The sequence below is a fragment of the Podarcis gaigeae genome, assembly GCF_964106915.1.
Source record: "Podarcis gaigeae genome assembly, chromosome: 4".
Classification (NCBI taxonomy): Eukaryota; Metazoa; Chordata; class Lepidosauria; order Squamata; family Lacertidae; genus Podarcis; species Podarcis gaigeae.
The window spans coordinates 4,733,407-4,740,158 of record NC_139677.1 but is presented as its reverse complement, the minus strand read 5'-3'; the positions used below and the strand labels follow the sequence as shown (position 1 = coordinate 4,740,158).

Here is a 6,752-nt window from a genome sequence, read left to right as displayed (position 1 = left end):
CCAGCCACTGGCTGTTGCTGCTTTGGCAGGCTGCTCACAAAATACAAGTAATTAAAAATACTTCATATCAAAATGGTTTGAATCCAAAGGGCAATGAAATGAAGCAAATCTAAAATGTCCATGTGGAGGGGGAGTAGGGGGGAGCCTTTGGCCAGATGTACTCACAGAGGTGCTCATTTTCAGGCTTTCGGTTCTACTGGCAAAGGGCAGGCAGGCTGGTTACAGCAACCTTTGAGACAGGGCAGAGACATGGTGGTCCTCCTCCTCCTCCATGAATTCATGCGTGTGTAGAGAAGGTGTGGAGGAGCCTGCGGTGACTGGCAGCTGGGGCTGCCAGCTGGGGCTTCTCTAGTAACTGCACAACAAGACAATATTAGGTAAGATCTGGTCAGAAAACTTCTACTGATCAAGCGACAGATTGCTTCCTCCTGTATAAAGCTTGATTTAAATGTGATTCCATGCTTCAAAAAAAGCCCTGTCCAACTGACCAGCATCACCTTTAAACAGAGCCCTCAGCCATAGCAGGGCCCTTTCCCAGAGGGCTCTGTTAACTCTGTTAACAGAGTTAGGAGAAGATATGTTTTTACTCTTTTGTAAATGCATATATATCAATACAAAACCTAAGTACATCCTTTCTATTTTATTCCCCCCTATCCATAACTGCTTCTCTAGATGGTAAATAAATAATGTTGCTGATGTTTTTGAGCTGCAGCAATCATAAACAGGTTTATGTGCACTTAACCTTACTTTTTGCTTTAACAACATACCCTATTTTTATTTATATCCCTGTTTTTCCTCCAAGCAGCTTAAGGTGAGGTATATACTTTTTCTCCTCCCCATTTTGTCACCTCAACAACCCTGCGAGGTAGGTTAGGTTGAGAGGCAGTGTGACTGACTCCAAGGTCATCCAGGAGCTTCATGGCTGAGTGGAGATTTGAACCCTGGACTCCCAGGTGCTAGTCCAATACTCTAACCGCTAAACTACATGGCCCTACTTCAGATACTAGAAATCCTTCAACAATTTTCAATTGTCATTGAGATGTGTTACAAATTTGTGGCTGTTTTTATCTGCAAAATATTGGAAGATATACTGTTCCATTTAATTTGCCCTCTGCAACTTCAAACTTGACTGTTAGATCAAGAAGAGAAAGACAGGGCAATTGCAAAGCATACTCTGAGCACCTGATATTTAAGGACAATTGATAAAAGAAAACCAGTGCTATAAGATAGTAGTTTCAACACATCTACTCATTTATTTGTGCTTATTTATATATTTTTCACCTTAACTTTACAGTGTTAGTAGCTTTCATTCCCCTATATATATATATTGAATAGACAAATCTGAATTCAAATATTTATGTAATTACTTATTAAATCCCTCTTTCCTCCAATCAGTACAAGATGTCATAAAGGGGTTTTCCTTTATTTTATCCTTACAACAACCCTGTGAGGTAGGTTAGGCTGAGAAACAGTGAGTGGCTCAAGAAACAGTGAGTGGCTGAGAAACCTAGTGAGTTTGATGGCAGAGAAGGAATGTAACCCTGGGCGTCCCCAATCCTAGTCCAACATTTTAACCACTCCAACACCTTCTCACTGGAACCGCAATTGTTCCCCTCACACCTATGTTCATTCACCATAAATTGATCATCTGAAAAGCCCTACTGTGAGGCTATATAGCATCATTGTGCTGATATGTGCTCCTCAGCAGAAGGACTGGATGGGTAAGTTTAATTTCACTTCCATATTTTTCACTTTTATCTCTATTCCATCCTATTTATGCAGATTTTTTTTAAGCCACACAAAATTCTCCTCTCATGAGGTGGTGTGCTGGCTTCCTGCATTGTAAAGAGAGAGAAAAAATAGAACTTTTCTCAGTGCCTTTTCTGCTTTTAAAAAAAGCTTCTGGTATTTGAGTATTAATAAAGGTGCCATGGGTACCAGCACAAAATGGCTGCTGTGGACAGCAACAGAAAGGGCGCTGGCACTCTGTGCTGTGAGTACTGTCTTACCTTCTAGTCATGACTCAGAGGGCACTTGCGGTCCCACCTTTTGGTGGGCAACAACTGTGCTTGTTTATTGCACAAAGCAACTTCTAAATTTAAAAAGAAGGAAAGATTAAAAATGAAAGATTAAAACTGTACAATTTGTCTTGGTGCACTTGCTCAGATGACATGCTTTCCGATTGGCACTGTAGCCCAGGAGGCGCAGCTCAGGTGAGCTTGCTCAGGAATTTGAAGCCAGTGAATTCCTCGCACATTCAACAGCAGCTTTGTCTAATTAGAAAAAAGAACCTGCTCCTACCAGGGTGTCATAAGTTATATGCAGTATCAATCATATTTGCTCGGCAAGGTTTAAGAATAAACATGCAGCTGAGAAAGCATTTGGCAGGACAAAATTTGCATCCATCAATCTTCTCATGGTTTGTAAGCCTTAGATTTTTATACTACAGATTAAACTGTGGGGCTAGAGAGACACTGTTTGATTCATAATAGTGATTCTTTTCAAACATTTCAACAAATAGAGGAAGCAGAATCCAGGTTGCCATCTTTGAATTATTTGTGCTGGTGGTTTTGCTACTCTTGCTAAAAGGATCTCAGCCTTCATTTCAATCTTATTCTAAAAAAGATAAGTCCATGCCACAGCTTCATTAAAAAAAAAAGTTTGCTGATTAATCATGTATTTTTTCATAATTTTTCCTCTTCTAGATCTTAGGCTTGTACGCAATGCTACATGATTTGGATGAAAAGAACACCCTTAACATTTTAACCAAGCTTATGAGCAGCCTTGATTTTAGAAGGAAGCAAATTACGCTAAATAAATATGTTTGCTTTCAAATCTTTGTTCAAGCAATCTCATGCATGTGAATTTCTGCTTTCTGCTTGATGAAATTAATCAGACCTAATCAGTATTAATCATATTTACTGGGCTTATGTTTTAGGAAAACAGCTGTTAACACATTTGGCAAGAACAAAAATATACCACATATTTGTCTGTGTACTTGTGGATATGCAGTTATTCAGAGATATATATTTCCACATACCACTGCTATGTTTGGAGTAACAGTCATATATATTAGGAAAGTTCTAATCAATGTGGAAAAACAGATATAAAAATAGTGGGCATACACCACTCATAAGATCTTTTGGATACTGGTATGCGAAAGAAAGAAAGAAAGAAAGAAAGAAAGAAAGAAAGAAAATATATAACAATTTTTTATTGAAAATATTTCATTTACCAATGCTGTTAGACTATATTGATGAGGAAAATGCTACATGTAATTAAATATATACAGCTATCTAAAAATCCAGTTAATGATATCTGTTGATCTACAGGCAGCCCCCCATTTATGCGGGGGTTATGTTCCGAGGCTCGTGTGTGTCGGTGAAATCACATACTGTATAATTAAAACCCATTGAAATAGCCTGCAAACACCCCATTCCACTCCACCCTCATTCTGCCCCCCACCCCCTTTTAGTTCAGTGACGTCTTTATGGCGTTCTTGTTCACATCTGGGTTTGGTGTGATGTGCATATACACGGTTGTACACATATTGAACGCACTTGGGGGGCTGCCTGTATTGACAGCTTAGCACCGGAAAGATCAGAAACATTTCAATTCAGAAGACTAATAAGTTCAGATGCACAAATGTTGGGATACTTTTGATAGACAAGCTATCACAACATGTCAATTATAGGAGACAAAAATATAAAAACACAAACATACATAGCCTAGTAACAAACAAAAACAGCACACATGGACACAATTTAAAAGGCCATAGATTGTTTAATTAGCCAAAGGCCTGAGAGAAGAGGAATGTTTTTGCATGGCACCTAAAGATGTATAATAAAGGCTTCAGACAAACCTCCCCAGGGAGAGCATTCTTTAATTGTGGAGCCACTGCAGAACAGGCCCTTTCTCATGTCGCCATCCTCTGCAGGAAGCACATGAAGAGCAGCCTCATGATGATAGCAAAATTCGGATCAGTTCAGATGGGGAGCAGCAGTCCTCGAGGTTAGAATTATGAAATGTTATCATTGCGTAACACCTCGCATAGCTCAGTTGGTAGAACATGAGACTTCTAATCTCTCTTTTTTTATTGATTTTAATTCGTTTTGCGAATTAAAACAAACAAAAGAAACATACATAACACATACACACAAAAAAGAAATACATAAAAAAGAGAAATAATAATAACGAAAAAAAAAAAAAAAACATCTCCTAACATAAGATACCAAAAAATTAACTTACATTTACTAAATAACACACAACACTGATTGACTTCCCTTCATCTCAGTTTCAGAATATATTATATGATTTTTTTATCTGCAGTTTCTTTTCCTCAAAAAACTCTTTACATCACAAGTGTTACGTCTGCGTTGTGGGTTCGAGTCCCACATTGGGCAAAAAGATTGCAGGGGGTTGGACTAGATGACCCTCATGGTCTCTTCCAAATCTACAATTCTATGATTTCCCCTTTACTAATTTATGTATGTAAAAAAAGCGGGGACCACACTGTACACATGTTCTTCAGCAAGCATCTAGGAGGTTCTGAAGGCTGGCAGGTCAGTAGTTTCACCAATCTTGCAGAGGCTACTTTTCACTAATTCCAGTTTTGCTTTCTAGGACCCATCATTCCTGCCTTTAACAAATCGAGATCTATTCCGCACAAAGCTTCCATGCAGTCCAAGGTCTCACAGCTATTGCCCAGTTGCTCACTTTTTAATGGTTTTGTAATCAGTTATTGAAGACAGGAATGCCTGGCATGCTCTGGTCCATGGGGTCACGAAGAGTCGGACACGAGTAAACAACAACAACAATCAGTTATCATTATAGTAGCACCCCAAGAACTGGTCCAGGGGTGTCAACTTGGAAAAAAATATGCAACGCATGGACACCATTTGAATGGCCCTCAACGGAGGGACTGAATACCCCTTGGCCTCTAGGAGTTGGCTCCTGCAGACTGGCCTAAATCCCTATAGCATTCTAGGCAAAACTGTATACTTGTAACTCATAAAGCTCCAAGCTGCTTAAGAACCGAGTACCTTAGAATTGCCCCTCTTTCCTTCCATAATCTCCACAGTCTGCAGAAAAGAACATATTTGATCACTCCACCGATGGAGCAGGGGTGGGATAGATAGATAGATAGATGATGATAGATAGATAGATAGATAGATAGATAGATAGATAGATAGAGATAGATAGATAGATAGATAGATAGATAGATAGATAGATAGAGATAGATAGATAGATAGATAGATAGATAGATAGATAGATAGATAGATGATAGATGATAGATGATAGATAGATAGATAGATGATAGATGATAGATAGATAGATGATATAGATAGATAGATAGATAGATAGATAGATAGATAGATAGATGATAGATAGATAGATAGATAGATAGATAGGTAGGTAGATAGATAGATAGATAGATAGATAGATAGATAGATAGATAAGATAAGATAGATAGATAAGAGAGAGAGATGCCAATTTTACTGGCTCCTGCCACAATTTCTGTATGCCTGGCAGCAACTTGAGCTCTAGATGTTAGCTAATGTCTATCTCATGAAAAGAGTCCCCTGCTAATTTCTTTTTCAAACCTCATTTAATTAGGTCTGCTATAGAAGCAACAGCAACAATAGCAGCACTCTGGCAATGGTGTGGAAGGGGTTTTTAATGCTAGCAGGAAAAAAACAGGGGTTTCATAATGTTCACCTTTTCTTTAAAGTTAGCATTTATAAGTCCCATAAATTCATATCTGGGCCTTATCCTAGCAAACATTTCCAGCATTTGCTGGAATAATAAATTGACTTAAAGCAATAATCCGAAATGTTATCTGCAATAGCAGTTACTGCTCACCACCTGCCAGATTTGGCCTCCACTGCTTCCCTTTGTGTCCAAAACATAAGAAACCAGAAGACAAAAGAGCATCAAGTCATCTACCAGAAAAAACTCTCTAGGAGGGTCCATTACAAGGCATCAAAAGAAAGCCATAAAAATTCAAAAATTCCATCTGAAATACACTAACGCAACAACTGTACCAGTGGCTTCAAAATATCACTCCTGGAACATTTAGGTAAATGCATACCAGAGAATTATTCCAATACATCTTCCCAAATGTTTCAAAATGAATTCTGAATATCCACCCTCATAAGTTGCATAAGGGTGTGATGAGAGAGAAAAGTTTCAATTTCTTGCTGTACTAGTTACATTTCTCTGCAGCCATAAGTGATCAAAACAAATGTTAATGCTGTGATGCCCAGTATTCTATTAAAGACTTTGCACTTCCACTGCCCAAAATGCTTTTCCCTCTGCCTGGGACGGGGAAGAGGTGCATTCCACAGTATGAGATCCTGTGATCTATTATATACCATTAAAATGTTCTTATTTCTCTCCAGAGTGTTAGAAAAACATTTGCTGATCAATAGACTAATAACAGCTTATAAGCAGAAACCACACTCTTAATGTTTGCAAGTAGAAGAAATAAAAAGAACACTGATAGCTTGTATTAAACTGGCCACAACTTTATTGAAGGAATAGGCCAATAACATGGCAGCTATGAAGAACATTGTGGAGTGCAATGGTTATAACCCTTTCTGTGAAGCTGCCTAGGAAGACTGTGTAGGAAAGGTCCTAGAACATATAATTCAACAGTTGGCTATGAGCATTTAAGAAAAGGATGCTGTGATTGCTAAGACCCAGCATGGGCTTCTCAAAAATAAGTCATGCCAAACCAATCACATTGCTTT

At 38.4% G+C, this 6,752-nt stretch overlaps 1 long non-coding RNA gene across 1 annotated transcript; it reads right to left on the bottom strand.

The window, feature by feature from the left end:
- Positions 1-3,196: 3,196 nt before the first annotated feature.
- Positions 3,197-4,838, bottom strand: LOC310842675. Its single transcript, XR_014563295.1, has 2 exons — positions 4,370-4,838; positions 3,197-4,083 (listed from the first exon to the last, which is right to left on the bottom strand). It is a non-coding gene; the product is annotated as an uncharacterized lncRNA (long non-coding RNA).
- Positions 4,839-6,752: the final 1,914 nt, after the last annotated feature.